At 43.2% G+C, this 19,389-nt stretch overlaps 1 protein-coding gene across 1 annotated transcript in view; it reads right to left on the bottom strand.

Annotated features, from left to right (window-relative positions):
- PM20D1 (peptidase M20 domain containing 1) overlaps positions 1-19,389 on the bottom strand; it is a 359,154-nt gene that overhangs the window by 66,568 nt on the left and 273,197 nt on the right.

The following is a 19,389-nucleotide window of genomic DNA, read 5'->3' as shown; positions in this document are numbered from 1 at the left end:
CTTTAATATGGTTTGGGCCCTGGGCAAACATTTTTTTTGGGCCCCCCTCCAGCTTATTTTGGGCCTGGCTGGTTCACATGTATGTTTTGGCGGTCCTCATTTGTGCAGGCACAGCAGCCCATTGATTTGAATGGGCTGCCATTCCTTTGTTTCCTGCAGAAAAAAGGTGCATTCAGCATTTTAAAAATACAGTTGCCTTGAAATCCATTCTGCTTTTGCACCATGCTACTTACCTGCAGTTCTTGCACACACAAACGCACTCTGTTTTTAAAAGCGTGACCTAAACGTCTAAAAATGCAGCAAGTTTGACAGTGCAGGAACTGCAGATAAGTCACAGCAGACAGCAGAATGGACAGACAGTGCTGTATTTCAGTGCTTGATGGGCATAGGCGTGCCGTGTGCGCAGCATATTACATGAGGCATGCGCTTTTCTTTGCAGGAAACGCAGGCATGGTGGCCCATTCAAATGAATGGGCTGCTATGCCTGCGCAAATGTGGGCCGCCAAAACACATACATGTGAACCAGCCAGGCCCAAAATAAGCCCATCAAGCAGTTAAATACAGGCAGTAATGCCATGTGCTCTGAGGCCTTACTCAGCCTGGACTGCAGGTCTGGTCTGTGATTTAAAGAGTTCCTCTATTTTACACATGGCATGGGGTCCCATGGTGCTAAAGCAGAATGGACAGACGGTGCTGTGACCCCATGCCATGCCATGTGTAAAATAGAGGAACTTTTAAAACACTGACCAGACCTGCAGTGAATCATCAAATATTATAGAGACTTTGGGCACACTCTACAGAAAACTTCTATTTACAATATAGATTAGCAAACAGTGACATACCTTGAGGAGCAGGACATGAAGAAGTCAGCCTCGGGAAGAGCAAACTGGGGATGTTATAAAATCACATTCTAATTCACTTTTATATACAAGCAGCACCCAGTGGCAGGAAGGGAGAAGTGCACGTCTAAAGGGAAGCCAGGGGTGCTGTACATTTTAAAACACTGGGAAGGTAAGCAGTACTGTCACTGGCTGCGTGCCGCTGATGATTTTCAGCCTGATTTGTGGGCAGCACAGGGGCTTAACGGGCGGCAGGGCCGCCATCAGGAATTATGGGGCCACTTACACAGCTTCAGGCATGGGCCCCCTGGAGCAGAGAACCGGGATGGGGGGTGCTGCCGCCTGAAAATAAGAAGCAGAGGGGGGGCTGCCGCGAATTTAGAAGCGGGGGGCCCTTTACAAAAAAAGAAATAAACAAATATATATATAAAAAAAGGGGTGTAGCCATCCTCTGGGCCCTTTAATAAAAAGAAAAAAAGAAATAAAAAATATATATAAAAAATATATTTTAAAAAGGGGCCCTCTGGGCCCTTTAATAATTGTTTTTATTAAAAATAAATTACAAAAAAAAGGGGGTTGCCATCCGGGACCTCTGGGCCCTTTAATAAAAAATAAAAAAAAATATATAAAAAATAAACATTTATAAAAAAAAAGGGGGGGTTGCCATCCAGGGCCCTGGGGACCTCTGGGCCCTTCCATAAAAAAAATATATAAACAAAAATAAAAAAATAAACATTTAGAAAAAAAATAAAGGGTGTTTGCCACATGGGGCCCTGGGGACCTCTGAGCCCTTTAATATATATATATATATATATATATATATATATAAATAAAAGAAAAAAAAAGAAAAAAAAGAAAGAAAAAAGTAAAAAAAAATGTTTTTTATAAAAAAAAAGGGGGATTGCCATCCGGGGGCCCTGTGGACCTCTGGGTCCTTTAATAATAATAATAATAATAATAACATTTATATTATATAATATATATATATATATATATATATATATATATATAATATATAAAAAAATATTTTTTTTTATAAAAAAAGGGGGGTTATCATCCGGGGCCCTGGGGAACTACGGGCCCCTGGGGACCCCCAGACCTCTAAAAAAAAAATTGTCGCTTTAATAAAAAATAAAAATATATAAAAAAAATGTTTTTTTTATTTAAAAATAAATAAAAATTTTTTTTTTTTTTTTTTTTAAAGGGGGTTGCTTTGGGCCCCCAACAGTGACAGGGCCCAGGGCACCTGCCCCATTTGCCCTGCGGTAAAGACGGCCCTGTCCTTAGCAGTCCCTCAGCGGAAGGAGGAAGTGGGACAGGAAGTCCCACTCCTCCTGAAGCGCCCACTCCCCCCCCCCCAAAAAAAAAATGACATGCCAAATGTGGCATGTAAGGGGGCGAGGAGTGGATTAAGCGGAAGTTCCACTTTTGGGTGGAACTCCGCTTTAATCGCCACTGGGTTTTTCATTTATTTTATTTTTTTTAACAAAAAAAGACTGAAAATTTTGAACCTTGTTATAAAATTTTAAAAACAGGTAATTTTTCTCCTTCATTGATGTGCACTCATGAGGCTGCACCGATAAAGGCAGCACTGATATGGGGCACTGATAGGTGGCATTGGATAGCAGAACTGATGGGCACTGGTAGGTGACACTGGTTAACAGCAGTTGCTGTCACTGTGTGGGACCGATGTCCCATTTACATAAGCCGTTAATTGGCTTATTTTTTTTCCCTCGTGCTGTTAATGCGAAAAAAAAAAAAAAGATTACCACCCTCCCAGCTATCAAACCCCACATGGTGCAGTCTTTCGGGTATAGCGCTGGCATCAAGTGGATAAAAGTACTGTATATCCAAACCCAAAAACAAAGATGTAATATATTGCAGCCTACCAGTCCTTAAATGTAGTAGCTACATTGGTTTTCTTTTTTCAGGTGTTTTGCACCTGGTGATCCTGTGAATAACATACTTTCTGGCCTTTTGTAGGCTTTTTTTTTTTTTTTCACTTTAACTATGGGAACAGTCATGATGGTCTTGCAGGTCTAACTTCAAACATATATGCCTTTGTTCATCTGCATTACTCAGTATATTGATAGGGCAAGAAGATTTCACACTAAAGATAAGGTCCGTTTTTATTTCTTTTGCATGGTAAAAAAAAATCCCAATAAGCGTATATTGATTGGTTTGCGCAAAAGTTAAAGCGTCCACAAAATAGGGGATAGATTTAGGCACTTTTAATTTTTTTTATTGTTCTACTAGTAATGATGGCAATCTGAGACTTTTAGCAGGACTGCGACATTGCGGCGGACAAATCTGAACTCAAGTGACACTTTTTGAGGACCAGTGACACCAATGCAGTGATCAGTGCTAAAAAAAGGTACTGATCAATGTATAACTGACACTGGCAGGGAAGGGGTTAACTGGGTTCCCTGGGTGTGTTCCAACTGTGTGGGGAGTGGGCTTACTGGAACACAGAGATCGCTGTTCCTGATTACTAGAAACATCAGATCTCACAGTTGTCCCCTGTCAGAATGGAGATATGCTTTGATTACATAGGCATATCCCTGTTCTGCCTCGCATGTGAGCTCCCCCGGTGGCGTGCCCACACCATCTTATGCACAGACCGACATACAGGTACGTTGGTTTGAGCATCTGAGCCGCCTTGCTGCAGTGTGTATCTGCGGAAGGCTGTCGTCAAGTGGTTAATTGGCACAGTGGCTTAAACTGAACTAATAGGACATGAGGCAAATTGCCTTGTTTATGTGTTTGAACTGCTTTGGGTAAGTCTACCAAGGCTACACAGTGCAGCCCAACACATATGGTGAATGGGCCCCTAAGCTCATAGGAAGTAACAAGTAGACTGCTTGGCTAAACCATACCATTCTACTGTCCAGTAACGGCACCAGTGGCGGCCCTTCCATAGGGGGCACATGGGCGCCGCCCCCCCCAAAGCTATTGGCAAAAAAAAAAAAAGGTCCCTTTAAGAGGAAAAAAAAGGTCCCTTTAAGGGAAAAAAAAAAGGTCCCTTTAAGGGAAAAAAGGAAAAAGTTCTTTAAATTCACTCTGCTCGGGCGCCGACCCCAGTGCGTCATGCCGATGCAATTCCGTGATTGCAGGCAAGACGCTACATTTGCAGGGTTTTGTGTTGCTTTGAGGCGAAGAGGTAATAGCCCCAGCACTCTCATTGGGTCAGTCTTCTGCCTGTCTTTGTAACTGACCATTAGCACCCGCCGTAGGACTTGGAAGGTGCTTTCCCCGGGCAGCTGTGTCACTTTCACTTTCTGTTCTAGTGAAGTCGGCTCCATGAAGCAAGGTAATGTGATCTGACGGGCATCAGTTCATCGGGAGAGCCGGGAAGACTGTAACTGGAGGGACTATTTTTTTTTATTTCTGCTCCTATGCGGATTTACACTGGCCGCATTTGCCTGACTCGGCCCACACTGCCTGCCTCCTTCAGCAGGTAAGTGCTGAGGCAGCAGGAGAAGCAGTCCTCCATCCATCTCCATCGCCTGCTATGCTATTGTCACTGTTCTGACTCCTGCTACAGCAACAACTTTCACCTCCAACGTTACTCCCCCTCTCTCCTGTACTGCAAGTCTGTAGATCTTCCCGATCACACAATCCTCCCCCTCTCCCCCTCCTTCACTTTCTGCTTTTTTCTCTCCTCTCACATATATCTTCACTGCTTACACATGCTGCATCCTCCGTGTCAGATCTGACCATTCTAATCACTGCCTGACACACCCTTTCCATTCCAGATGACTTTATATCTATTTTACCTGTTCAGCAGCTCAGTATATTCTATATATACAGTTGCCACAAAAAGTATGTGAACCCTTTAGGAATGATATGGATTTCTGCACAAATTGGTCATAAAATGTGATCTGATCTTCATCTAAGTCACAACAATAGACAATCACAGTCTGCCTAAACTAATAAAACACAAAGAATTAAATGTTACCATGTTTTTTATTGAACACACCATGTAAACATTCACAGTGCACGTGGAAAAAGTATGTGAACCCCTAGACTAATGACATCTCCAATAGCCAATTGGAGTGAGGTGTCAGCCAACTGGAGTCCAATCAATGAGATGAGATTGGAGGTGTTGGTTACAGCTGCCCTGCCCTATAAAAAACACACACCAGTTCTGGGTTTGTTTTTCACAAGAAGCATTGCCTGATGTGAATGATGCCTCGCACAAAAGCACTCTCAGAAGACCTACGATTAAGAATTGTTGACTTGCATAAAGCTGGAAAGGGTTATAAAAGTATCTCCAAAAGCCTTGCTGTTCATCAGTCCACGGTAAGACAAATTGTCTATAAATGGAGAAAGTTCAGCACTACTGCTACTCTCCCTAGGAGTGACCGTCCTGTAAAGATGACTGCAAGAGCACAGCGCAGACTGCTCAATGAGGTGAAGAAGAATCCTAGAGTGTCAGCTAAAGACTTTCAAAAGTCTCTGGCATATGCCAACATCCCTGTTAGCGAATCTACAATACGTAAAACACTAAAACAAGAATGGATTTCATGGGAGGATACCACAGAGGAAGCCATTGCTGTCCAAAAAAAACATTGCTGCATGTTTACAGTTTGCACAAGAGCACCTGGATGTTCCACAGCTGTACTGGCAAAATGAAACCAAAGTTGAGTTGTTTGGAAGAAACACACAACACTATGTGTGGAAAAAAAGAGGCACAGCACACCAACATCAAAACCTCATCCGAACTGTAAAGTATGGTGGTGGGGGCATCGTGGTTTGGGGCTGCTTTGCTGCGTCAGGGCCTGGATGGATTGCCATCATCGAGGGAAAAATGAATTCCCAAGTTTTTCAAGACATTTTGCAGGAGAACCTAAGGCCATCTGTCCACCAGCTGAAGCTCAACAGAAAATGGGTGTTGCAACAGGACAACGACCCAAAGCATAGAAGTAAATCAACAACAGAATGGCTTAAAGAGAAGAAAATACGCCTTCTGGAGTGGCCCAGTCAGAGTCCTGACCTCAACCCGATTGTTATGCTGTGGCATGACCTCAAGAAAGCGATTCACATCAGACATCCCAAGAATATTGCTGAACTCAAACAGTTCTGTACAGAGGAATGGTCAAGAATTACTCCTGACCATTGTGCACGTCTGATCTGCAACTACAGGAAACGTTTGGTTAAAGTTATTGCTGCCAAAGGAGGTTCAACCAGTTATTAAATCCAAGGGTTCACATACTTTTTCCACCTGCACAGTGAATGTTTACATGGTGTGTTCAATAAAAACATGGTAACATTTTTTGTGTGTTATTAGTTTAAGCAGACTGTGATTGTCTATTGTTGTCACTTAGATGAAGATCAGATCACATTTTATGACCAATTTGTGCTGAAATCAATATCATTCCAAAAGGGTTCACATACTTTTTGTGGCAACTGTAGAATGTACTGAGCTGTTGAACAGGTAATAGAAATATAAAGTAATCTGGGATGGAGGGTGTCTGGCAGACAGTCAATAGGTGGACCCTTAGAGAGGAATGCCCAGATCTGAGACCACACTTGCAAAGAAGACCTTAGGGGCTCGTTCACACAGCTGGGAGGGGCAGTACAAGCAGGTGGTTGAGCTGAAATTTTACCACCCCTGACCACCCCACCTGAAAAGAGATGCAGCCACTCAGTGCTGTTCAATGGCAAAAATTAAATGGCATTTCACCATGAATACAGTGCACCACAAATACCCTGCAAGTCCGTGCAATGAACATGGCTGGGGCATTGTGGGTCTGCATTTGACGGGCACAGTGAGGCTGTAATTGACTTACACAGTGGCTGCGTTTGATGGGGCACAAGTGGCTGCGTTTGATCGGGCACAAGTGGTTGTGTTTGATGGGACACAAGTGGCTGCAATTGATGTGATTTTTTCCCCGAATTTTTCAGTTTGTTTGCACCCCCCCAAAAATTTGGAGCACCAGCCGCCACTGAATGGCACACTCATAGAACAGGGAGATTTAACATTATCAGTTTGCTGTATTTTAATTAGTGCTTTTATATTCCACAAACTAGCAAGATCTTCATTTTCATGTGCATCAATGCTAAGTAATGTGTAAGTGTAACACTTAACAGGTGTAAAAGGGAAGGATTTCTATGTTAAAGTGAGGTTTCAGATGTTTTTTTTTTCCAAAAAAATACCGATGTGATGGCTGCACCTACACATATATAAATCAAATGATATATTGTGAGGGGTTAGCTCGGTAGCAGGGTGTGTGACCCCTTGGTTGGGTTCACCACACACTGAATTTATACAGACTGGCAGTCGAAGACGGTTGAAAACAAAGTTTCTGGTTTATTTTTCCATCTTGCTGGAAAACAATTGCAAGCATCCAAACAGCATAAACAAAATCAAACATAAAATAAATCCTAGCCACTCTGGGCGTCTACCTTCCACACAGGAACCTATCTATGAAGTCTAACACAGCCTACTGCTGGGTAGACAGTGCTGTACAGCACAAAACAATAGTCTTTTGACATTTATAACACAGGAAAAAGTCAATGGTCTCCTCACCTCATCAGGAGACTTTCTGGCACTGCTCTCCTACTCACACAGCCTAAGGCACCGTACACACGATAGAATCCATCCGCTGAAAAATCCCAGCGACTTTTCTCCCATGCGATGGATTTCCAGCAGATAAATATTTGAAGACATGTCTTCAAATCTATCTGCTGGAATCCATCCGTTGGTCTGTACAGACTCACCGGATCAATCCGTCCAAAGGGATCCCCCGCATGCGTCGTAATGATTCGACGCATGCGTGGAATTCCTTATATGACTGCGTCGCGCACGTCGCCGCGTCATCATCGCGGCGACGGCGCGACACGTCATCGCCAGAGGATTTCGGCGCGAATTTCGATTCGATGGTGAGTACACTCCATCGCATCAAAATCCGTGCAAATCCTCGAGAGGATTTATCCGTGGAAACGGTCCGCCAATTAGTGGTTATCCTCTGGGCTACTTTATAGAGGACTTTAATTGCCTCACTCTGAACAGCTGGAGTCTTTCAACGGCCCTTAGCCTTCCTGGCTATTTCTGGCAGCCGACGTCTAATAATGATTGGTGTATTGTCTAACAAGGCAGAAATGTATGTCCCGACTGTGACAACACCCACAGATTTACCTGACTTCCTGTCACAATATATACAAAAGCTTGTGATTGATAACACTTAACTGTGGCAAAAATAAACTAGAACTAGACAAACCAAAATGTAAATAAAAGGCAGAAGGTGCTCCTAAAATAAAATCGCAAAAACCTAACATGGCCATTTTCTTTTCACTATGTGGCAGTCAGCTACTCTTGGTTGCTCATTTTCTTCACTTTTGTTTTTTGTTACCTCCGACGAAGCTCTATTTGAAGAGTGAAACATGTTAGGTTTGGGGTATTTGATTTTGGGAGCACCTTCTGACTTTATTTTCATTTAGGTTCACATGATTACATTTTTGTCCTGACACATTCTTTCCCCACCCCTCCATTGTTTTCTTTTTTTTGTGGGGTGAGATATGCCGTGTGTCAATGCAGTCTTGATTAACCACTTAAGACCCGGACCAAAATGCAGCTAAAGGACCTTGCCCCTTTTTGCGATTCAACACGGTCGTGCGACGTGGCTCCCAAACAAAATTGGCGTCCTTTTTTTCCCACAAATAGAGCTTTCTTTTGGTGGTATTTGATCACCTCTGCGGTTTTTATTTTTTTCGCTATAAACAAAAATAGAGCGGCAATTTTGAAAAAAATGCAATATTTTTTACTTTTTTCTATAATAAATATCCCCCAAAAATATATATATATATATATAAAAAAAAAAATTTTCCTCAGTTTAGGCCGATACATATTCTTCTACATATTTTTGGTAAAAAAAAAAAAAAAAAATCGCAATAAGCGTTTATCGGTTGGTTTGCGCAAAATTTATAGCGTTTACAAAATAGGGGATCGTTTTATTGCATTTTTATTATTTTTTTTACTACTAATTTTTTCGTGACTGCGACATTATGGCGGACACTTCGGACAATTTTGACACATTTTTGGGACCATTGTCATTTTCACAGCAAAAAATGCATTTAAAATGCATTGTTTATTGTGAAAATGACAGTTGCAGTTTGGGAGTTAACCATTAGGGGGCGCTGTTGGTGGTATGTGTTCCCTGAAGTGTATTTACAACTGTAGGGGGGTGTGGCTGTAGGAGTGATGTCATCGATTGTGTCCCCCTATAACAGGGATGACACGATCGATGCAGACGCCACAGTGAAGAATGAGGAAGCCGTGTTTACACACGGCTCTCCCCGTTCTTCAGCTCCGGAGACCGATTGCCGCACTCCAGCGGCGATCGGGTCCGCAGAACCCGCGGTCCCGAAGCTTCGCGACCCGTGGCTGGGTACTAGTACAGCCGTGCCATTCTGCTGACGTACATATGCAGGAGGTGGTCCTTAAGTGGTCAAGAGAGAAGCTTTTGTGGATAGGGTGATATACAGGTGAAACTCAAAAAATGTGAATATCGTGAAAAATTTAATTTATTTCACTAATGCAACTTAAGGTGAAACTAATATATGAGATAGACTCATTACATGCAAAGCAAGATAGTTCAAGCCGTGATTTGTCATAATTGTGACGATTATGACTTACAGCTCATGAAAACCCCAAATCCACAATCTCAGAAAATTTGAATATTGTGAAAAGGTGCGATATTCTAGGCTCAAAGGGCCAGATCCTCATAGCGAGTACGCCGGCGTATCTACTGATACACCGGCGTACTTTCAAATTACCCGCGTCGTATCTTTAGTTTAAATCCTCAAACCAAGATACGACGGAATCTGGGTTCGATCCGACAGGCGTACGGCTTCGTACGCCTTCGGATCGTAGATGCAATACTTCCGTGTCCGCTGGGTGGAGTTTGCGTCGTTTTCCGCGTCGGGTATGCAAATGAGCTTTTTACGACGATCCACGAACGTACGCGCGGCCGTCGCATTCTCTTACGTCGTCTCTAGTCGGCTTTTTCCGGCATATAGTTAAAGCTGCTATTTTGCGGCGTATAGATAGACTTGCCATGTTAAGTATGGCCGTCGTTCCCGCGTCGAAATTTGAATTTTTTTTATTTTTTGCGCAAGTCGTCCGTGAATAGGGATGGAGGTAAGTCACGTCTAAGTTCAAAAAATGATGTCGTTGCGACGAAACGGAGCATGCGCAGTCCAATCGGCGCGGGGACGCGCTTTATTTAAATGAATCACGCCCCCTAATCGCCGATTTGAATACCGCCGCCAGAAATACACTACGCTGCCGTAACTTACGGCGCGAAATCTTCCTGGATTCGACTTAAAGCCAGGTAAGATACGGCGGCGTAGCGTATCTTTGATACGCTGCGCTTATCTAAATGTATGTAAATCTGGCCCAAAGTGTCCCATTCTAATTAGCCAATTAGGCCATAACACTTGCAAAGGGTTCCCAAGCCTTTAAATGGTCTCTCAGTCTGGTTCAGTAGGAATCAAAATCATTGGAAAGAATGCTGACTTGACAGTTGTGCAGAGAACCATCATTGACACCCCTGCAACGGCGTGCAGTGACGTCACCACGTTCTCACGAGGAGGAAGGGCTCCTGTCTATGCCGGCCGGCATTTGTTTTTATACGCCTGTATTACGCTTAATCGCTGTAAGTAGGTTTTTACTTTTTAAATAAAACATTTTTTTGGACGTATTACACTATGTGCAGTTCTCTTCCTATATAACATGTTGCTGGGCTCCCGGAATGGCCTAAGAGGATCTGTCTGTGCCAAGTCTGTTGCATCCCTCCGTGGATATATGGCTGTATGATCTATGCTGCACATCCGATTTTATCCTGTCTTGTGGCTACACTCTCTGGATATCCTGCTGGGACTAATAAATAACGCTGTTATTTGTTTTATTTCTGGTAAGCCTCAGTCCATGTGGTGGTGGATCACTTTATCATCAGTGCACCGGGTGTTGTCTGTTCAAGATTTTCAGTGTACACCTTTTGGACTCTTGATTGTTATATTATTTGGCTGGCGCAATTTTTCTTCTTTTTCTATGTCATTTGCTGGAGTTGGTCCACTGCGCTTCATTAAGTCCAGGGTCAACGCAGGAGATTTTGGAGCACTTCATGCTTGTTTCCACAGACCAGCTCTATTGGGATGCTGACTTAATTTTCCAGAAGGACTTGGCACCTGTCCACATTGCCAAAAGCACCAAAACCTGGTTCAATGACTGGATGACCGTAGGATTACTGTGCTTGATTGGCCAGCCTGAACCCCATTTAGTAGTCTCTTTCTGGTAAAAAATAAAATAAAAATTACTTTGGTCTTCTCTGTGAGCCCGCTCCCATCTTCAGTGTGGGCATCTGAAGCCCACTCGTTGTTTCTTCTGGGATACGGTGCTCATGAATGCGCATATCGTAGAAAGCACGGCACACGAATATTGCAATGCCCATCAGAGTACCCAAGTACCCTTCTCCAGCCCAGAATACCCAAGTACATATCTGTAGCCCATCAGAGTACCTGGGTACCTGTCTCCAGCCCAGAGTACCCAAGTACCCTTCTCCAGCCCAGAATACCCAAGTACATATCTGTAGCCCATCAGAGTACCTGGGTACCTGTCTCCAGCCTAGAGTACCCAAGTACCTATGCACAGCCCACCAGAGTACCTGTCTCCAGTCCATCAGAGTAGCTGAATACCTATCTGCAGACCATCAGAATACCTCAGTACTAGACATGTGCAATTTGCTTAGTTTCTAATTAGTTTAACACATTTTGGGAAATGTGTTAATTCCGAATCTTCGGATTTCCGAATTTTCATATTTCCGAATTTCGGAAATTCGAAAATTTTAGATTTTCGAACTTTAGATTTTTGAATTTTGCAATTTTGAATTTTCAAAATTTAGAATTTTTAAATTTCCGAATTTTCGAAATTTTACATTTTTTAAAATTTTTAAATTCGGAAATTAAAAAAATTTAAAATTTCGAAAATTCGAGATTGTAAAATTCGAAAATCTAAAATTCAAAAATGGGAAATTTCCGAATTTTTTGAATTTCTGATTTTCCGAAAATTTGTTTTTTTCGTTTCTTTTTTTTTTGGGGGGGGGAATTCAGGAAATTTGTTTGTTTAGTTTTATTCGTTTTTTGTTTTCTCTGAAATGCAAAAATTCGGAATTCGGAAAAAGCAACGAATAAAATGGAAAAAAAGAATTTTTCGGATTTCCCGAATTTTGAAAAAAAGATTAACCACTTGACCACTGGGCACTTAAACACCCTTCCTAACCAGACCAATTTTCAGCTTTGGTGCTCTTACATTTTGAATGACAATAACTCAGTCATACAACACTGTAACCAAATGAAATTTTTGTCCTTTTTTTCCCACAAATAGAGCTTTCTTTTGGTGGTATTTGATCACCTCTGCGGTTTTTATTTTTTTCGCTATTAATGAAAAAAGAACGAAAATTTTGTAAAAAAATGAATTCTTCTTCATTTCTATCATAACATTTTGCAAAAAAGTAATTTTTCCTCATAAATTTGGCCTAAAATGTATACTGCTACATATTTTTGGTAAAAAAAAAAAAAAAATTGGGAAATTATTTAGTCTGGGTGAAAGTTATAGGGTCTACAAGCTATGGTACCAATTTCTGAAAATTGAACAATTTGATCACACCTGAATACTGACAGCTTCTCTCATTTCTTGAGACCCTAACAAGCCAGTAAAGTACAAATACCCCCCAAATGACCCCTTTTTGGAAAGTAGACATTCCAAGGTAGTTAGTAAGAGGCATAGTTAGTTTTTTGAAGTTGTCATTTGTTCCCACAATTCTTTGCAAAATTAGGATTTTTTTTTTTCTTCACACCATATTGTCATTATAACAGGTTATTTCTCTCACTTGGCATGTATATTCTACAAATGACACCACAAAATATATTCTGCTGCTCCTCCTGAGTATGGCGATACCACATGTGTGAGACTTTTACACAGCGTGGCCACATACAGAGGCGCAACACTGAAGTAGCAACTTCAAGCATTCTAGGAGCATAAATTACACATCTAATCTCTCAACCACCTATTACACTTTTGAAGGCCCTGGAGCACCAGGACAATGGAAACGCCCACAAAGTGACCCCATTTTGGAAAGCTAACACCCCAACGTATAATCTATGAGGCATAATGAGTCTTTTGAACAGTTCATTTTTTTGCCAATGTTTTTGGAAAATGTGGGAAAAAAATGAAAATGCATTTTTTTTACACAAAGTTGTCCATTTATAGGATATTTCCAACACATAGCATGTACATAGCAAAAATGACACCCCAAAATATATTCTGCTGCTCCTCCTGAGTATGGCGATACCACATGTGTGAGACTTTTACACAGCGTGGCCACATACAGAGGCCCAACACCAAAGTAGCAACTTCAAGCATTCTAGGAGCATAAATTACACATCTAATCTCTCAACCACCTATTACACTTTTGAAGGCCCTGGAGCACCAGGACAATGGAAACGCCCACAAAGTGACCCCATTTTGGAAAGCTAACACCCCAACGTATAATCTATGAGGCATAATGAGTCTTTTGAACAGTTCATTTTTTTGCCAATGTTTTTGGAAAATGTGGGAAAAAAATGAAAATGCATTTTTTTACACAAAGCTGTCCATTTATAGGATATTTCCAACACATAGCATGTACATAGCAAAAATGACACCCCAAAATATATTCTCCTGCTCCTCCTGAGTATGGCGATACCACATGTGTGAGACTTTTACATAGCGTGGCCACATAGAGACCCAACATCCAAGAAGCACCATCAGGTGTTGTAGGGACACAAATTACACATCCAATTTCCTTACAATCTATCACATTTTTGAAGGCCCTTCATATTTCTAGCACAGCATGTACATACCAAGAATTACACCCTAAAATACATTCTGCTGAGTAATGGGTAAAAAAAAAAGGATTACCTGTGGTTTTAGTAGTGCAATTGTCCACAGGAGGAGAGCCCTGATCCAGGCAGCAGGCAGGGACGTGGTCAGCGACAGTGAATGGAATTGTCCAGGCAGCAGGCAGGAATATTGTCCATAGTCAGTACAGGCAGGTATACTGTCCATATATAGTCCAGGGCCAGTGCAAGTAGAAACATTGCCAGCAGTGCCAAAATATTGGTCCTGGTAGTAAGCAGGAACATGGTCCAAGTAGCAGGCCAGGAAAGAATGGGGACAGGGGTAGAGGCTTCTCCCACCCAAATCTCTTTGAAGCCTCCGGGCAACCAGACCCTAATCTGGGAATGAGAAAACTAAAAATTTAGTTTTTTCATCCAGAAAAACAATTCTGGAGCCCCTCACATATGTGAGACCCCTGTGTTCCCACTAGCATAGCAGGGTAAAAGATCAATCCAAGGAGCAGGCAAAAAGCGTGGTCAAACAGTCCAGGGTCAGTTCCAGAGCGGGCAGAAGTAGGTACAGTTTAGCGTTAGGCAGAAGCGTAGTCGTATAACAGGCCAGGGTCAGTTCCAGAGCAGGCAGAGTAGGTACAGTTTATCGTTAGGCAGAAGAGTAGTCGTATAACAGGCCAGGGTCAGTTCCAGAGCAGGCAGAGTAGGTACAGTTTATCGTTAGGCAGAAGAGTAGTCGTATAACAAGCCAGGGTCAGTTCAGGAGCAGGCAGCGGTATGTACAGTTGTGTTCAAAATTATTCAACCCCCCAATGCTGTAAAGGGTTTTAGGGAATTTAGTGTACATTTGTAATTGTATTCAGAATGAAATCCTACAAGGACTTCTTAAAGAACCATATGCAACTAAAATTACATCAATCGGTTTTGTAATGCAGTAGTAAATGTTTCTTTTGTGAATTCTTCATTTACACAATTATTCAACCCCTTAAAGACTACCACTCTGAAGAACAGAGGTTCATTGAAGTGTATTCAATCAGGTATTGAAAACACCTGTGGATGTCAGGGAGCAGCAATAAAGCCTAATAAGCATTAATTAAGCAGCTTTAAAAGGACTGTGATACTCAGCTCCTTCTAGACATTTACTGGTGTGGTTACAACATGGTGAAGTCAAGAGAATGGTCCGGGAAGACAAGAGAAGAGGTGATTACTCTTCACAGGAAGGGCAATGGCTATAAGAAGATTGCAAAGATGTTAAACATACCAAAAGACACCATAGGAAGCATCATTCGCAAATTCAAGGCAAAGGGCACTGTTGAAACGCTACCTGGTCGTGGCAGAAAGAAGATGCTGACTTTGACTGCTGTGCGCTACCTGAAGCGTAGAGTGGAGAAAAGTCCCCGTGTGACTGCTGAGGAACTGAGAAAAGATTTGTCAGATGTGGGTACTGAAGTTTCTGCTCAGACAATACGGCGCACACTGCATAATGAAGGCCTCCATGCCAGAACTCCCAGGCGCACCCCCTTGCTGTCTCCAAAGAATAAGAAGAGTCGACTGCAGTATGCCAAAAGTCATGTGGACAAACCACAGAAGTTTTGGGATTGTGTTCTGTGGACTGATTAAACTGTTTGGGCCCATGGATCAACGCTATGTTTTGAGGAGGAAGAACAAGGCCTATGATGAAAAGAACACCTTGCCTACTGTGAAGCATGGCGGGGGTTCAATCATGCTTTGGGGCTGTTTTGCTTCTGCAGGTACAGGGAAGCTTCAGCATGTGCAAAGTACCATGAATTCTCTTCAGTACCAGGAGATATTGGATGACAATGTGATGCAGTCCGTCACAAACCTGAGGATTGGGAGACGTTGGACTTTCAACAGGACAATGATCCAAGCATACCTCCAAGTCCACTAGAGCATGGTTGCAGATAAAGGCTGGAACAGTCACCAGACTTAAATCCGATTGAGAACTCTGGTGGGGACTTAAAGAAAGCAGTTGCAGTGCGCAAGCCTAAGAATGTGACTGAACTGGAGGCTTTTGCCCATGACGAATGGGCGAAGATACCCTTGGATCGCTGCAAGACACTTGTGTCAAGCTATGCTTCACGTTTAAAAGCTGTTATAACTGTAAAAGGATGTTGTACTAAGTACTAAGATTGAATGTCACTTGGGGGTTGAATAAAACTGATAATGATGTGAGCACAGAAAAGACATTTGTGGTTACTTCATTAAAAATGTTATGTTATATTTGTCTGACCTATACGTGCCTCTTTGATTTAATTGTAAGCAGGATGACTGAATGATCAAAATCAATGTCAAACTGGCCAAAACAATCAATTTCAGTGGGGGTAGAATAATTTTGAAATACAACTGTACAGTGGCATAAGAGGTGTGGCCCGTAAATGATAATTACGTTTTACCATACTTTCCTAATAATCTAGTAAAGTATGGTAACGGCGGAAACATGATTGAAACAAAGGCCTGGTTGGGAAGGACAATAATATGTAGTGTCTCTTCTAGTTCCTGCTTTGGTGCACCACACGGCATCTCTTCTGACGTTTCGGCTGATTTATGGGGGGGGAGTTTATCAATAAAGTGTCGTTCATGGAGTCTGCTCACGCAATCAGAGCGAATGCCATCTGGTGAGTCTTCAGGGTACAAAAGGGAGGAGAAAATTTCTTCTTGGTAATAAAGATAAGATAAGGGGTTCCTTGTAGATTTACGGTAAACGACATAAGTGTTGTAAATGGCCAAACTGAAAAAGATATTGAGGACCTTTTTGTACCAATAGCGGCTTTTTCTTGTGGGAAGATATGGTTCGAGCATCTGATCATTGAAATCGACTCCCCCCATGAACAGATTATAGTCTTGAAACATGCCGGTTTTTGGACCAGGGCCGTTTCTTTTGGGGATTTCCACATAGGTGTCATTATGTATCGTTGAGAGCATGTGTCATTTCGTTTGTCCCTCCACCGGAGAGCCAAAACTTCTTCATTCGCAAAGACGCCCGTCTCCCCTTTTCGCAGTCTTTCCATAATGAGCCTTTGCGGGAAAACCCTTCCTATTGGGTCGCACTGTACCACATGCTGGAGTGCCCCATCCGGTGAAGGCTGCGGAAGAGGGGCAAGCTAGTATAGAAGTTATCCCACATAAAGGTGGTAACCCTTTCCAAGTAGTGGATATACAAGATCCCAAAACAATCTTTCCGTGGCTCGATATTTTCTGGACATTCAGGGGGATGCAGTTGGGTGTCCTTCCCTTCGTACACCCGGAAGGCGTAGACATACCCGTGACCCGGTCACATAGCTTGTAGAACTTAACCCCCATATCGGGCCCTTTTGTTTGGATAAACTGCTTGATGCCAAGCCTGCCTGTGAAGTGGACCAATGACTCATCCACGGAAATATTTTGGTCGGGGACAAATAACTGGGAAATTTCTCTGAGAAAAAATTTAGAAGTGGCCGAATTTTAAATAATTTGTCATGTGATGGGTCATTTCGGGGAGGGCACTGGGTGTTGTCGTTGTAATGGAGGAAAGCATTATCATGTGTATCTGGTTCTTGACATAGTGGATGAAAAGACTGGCCTATGGTGGATGGGTTTTTTGGACCAATATGAGTATGATTCATTTTTTTTTGAGAGCCCCCATGTTGAACGTTAGGCCTCTAAAAATAATTTAAATTCCTCCACTGTCAATGCTTTCCATTCATAGGGACGGGCGTAATATGAATCAGGGTTGTCTCTTATGAATTGCTGTGCATTAGAGGTTGCACTGGGCCACGATGGAGGATAATAGGTCTTGGGTAAAAACTAAATTAAAAAAATCAATAGGGGTAAAGTTCTCTGTGTTCACCCTTAACACCTGGCTGGGCGGTGGAAGGGGGGGATGTTTTGCTAGCTCCGGAATTGGGGGGAAGCCACGTAGGGTTTTCAAGGGGCATAGGGTAAGGCTGGCATGGGTCCTAACCCTTTGGGGCTGAGATGACACTCTGTGGTTATTGGCCCTTTGCTGCAGTGGTACTTCATTTCTCCTGGAATGGTACTGAGCTGCTAGTTGATGCCACTGTATTTCTGGTGGATGGCTGCGAGCTGCTGGTTGATGCACAGCGCTACTTGTGGTAAGCCTGCTGCCCCATGTCAGAACGCCTTCGTTTCATGGCACACTTCTGCTCTTCCTCTGAATCTGTAGAAGACCCACTGCTTCCAACCGGTTCATATTCTGAATCAGAGAGCTCCCCGCTGCTCTCGTCGGTCAAGCACATATGTTCGTATGCCTGCTGAGTGGTAAAAAACCTTTTTGCCATACTGGTGACTGTGGGCTGTGGTGACAAACTATGGTAGGGAAACTGGAACAGATATGGCTGCACTGATGGGTGCTGATGAGATGAGGCTGGTCTAATGAGTGTGCACTGATGGGTACTGAGGGTGCACTGATTATCTGCCACTGATATGCACTGATAAGGCGGCGGTGATGAGGATCCACTGATGAGCACTCACTTATGGGCACTATTGGGCACTCTAGTGGCACTGATGAGCGCTGTAGTGGTGCAGATGAGCACTATGGTGGCGCTGATGTGGTACTGATGGCACTAATGTGGCACTGGGCACTGATGGCACCGATGGGCACTGTAGTGACACTGGGCACGGTAGTGGCACTGACTGAGCACTGGTGGCACTGATGGAGCACTGGTGGCACAAATGGGCACTGTAGTGGCACTGATGGTGCACTGACGGACACTGGTGTGGCACAGATGAGCACTGGTGTGGCACTGATGAGCACTGACGGCACGGATGAGCACTGAGGGTGCACTAATTGGCACTGAGTACTGTAGTGGCACTGGGCACTGGTGTGGCACTGATGGACACTGGCAGCACCGATGAGCACTGTAGTGGCACTGGGCACGTTAGTGGCACTGATGGAGCAGTGACGGCACTGTGAAGCACTGTAGTGGCACTGGTGGTGCACTGATTGGCACTGATGAGTACTGTAGTGGCACTGGGCACTGGTGTGGCACTGATGGACACTGGCAGCACCGATGAGCACTGTAGTGGCACTGGGCACGGTAGTGGCACTGACGGACACTGGCAGCACTGTAGTGGCACTTATGGACACTAGCAGCACCAATGGGCACTGAAGTGGCAGAGGTGGCACTGATGGGGACTGTATTGGCACTGGTGGGGACTGTATTGGCACTGTAGGGGCACAGATGGGTACTGTAAGGGCACAGATGGGTACTGTGTGGCACAGATGGGTACTGTGTGGCACTGCTAGGCACTGCTGGGCACAAGAAAATAATGACACTCACTTTAAAATGTCTTCTCTCCTCACACTCTGTAACGGTGTGAGGAGAGAATGGAAGGAGACCTTAGAATGACCTTACTTTGTTTACTTTTTGATCGCTCCCTCATTGGAGGGAGCGATCAGGTGGTGAAGAGCCGCTATCATTGGCTCTTCACTAGTGTTGCTCACGAATATTCGCATTGCGAATATTCGACTCGAATATAGCATATTCGAGAAATCGCGCTATATTTCGAATTTCGCGGTGAATATTCGCAATTCCGAATATTCGCATTTTTTCAATTTGATTTTTAAAACAGATCACATCCTATCGACGTCTAAAAGCATTGCTGGTATGATTAGAGACCCTGGGCCGAGTAGCTAAGC

Source organism: Rana temporaria, chromosome 2 (genome assembly GCF_905171775.1).
Source record: "Rana temporaria chromosome 2, aRanTem1.1, whole genome shotgun sequence".
Lineage (NCBI taxonomy): Eukaryota > Metazoa > Chordata > Amphibia > Anura > Ranidae > Rana > Rana temporaria.
This window is presented reverse-complemented; position numbering and strand designations above follow the sequence as displayed.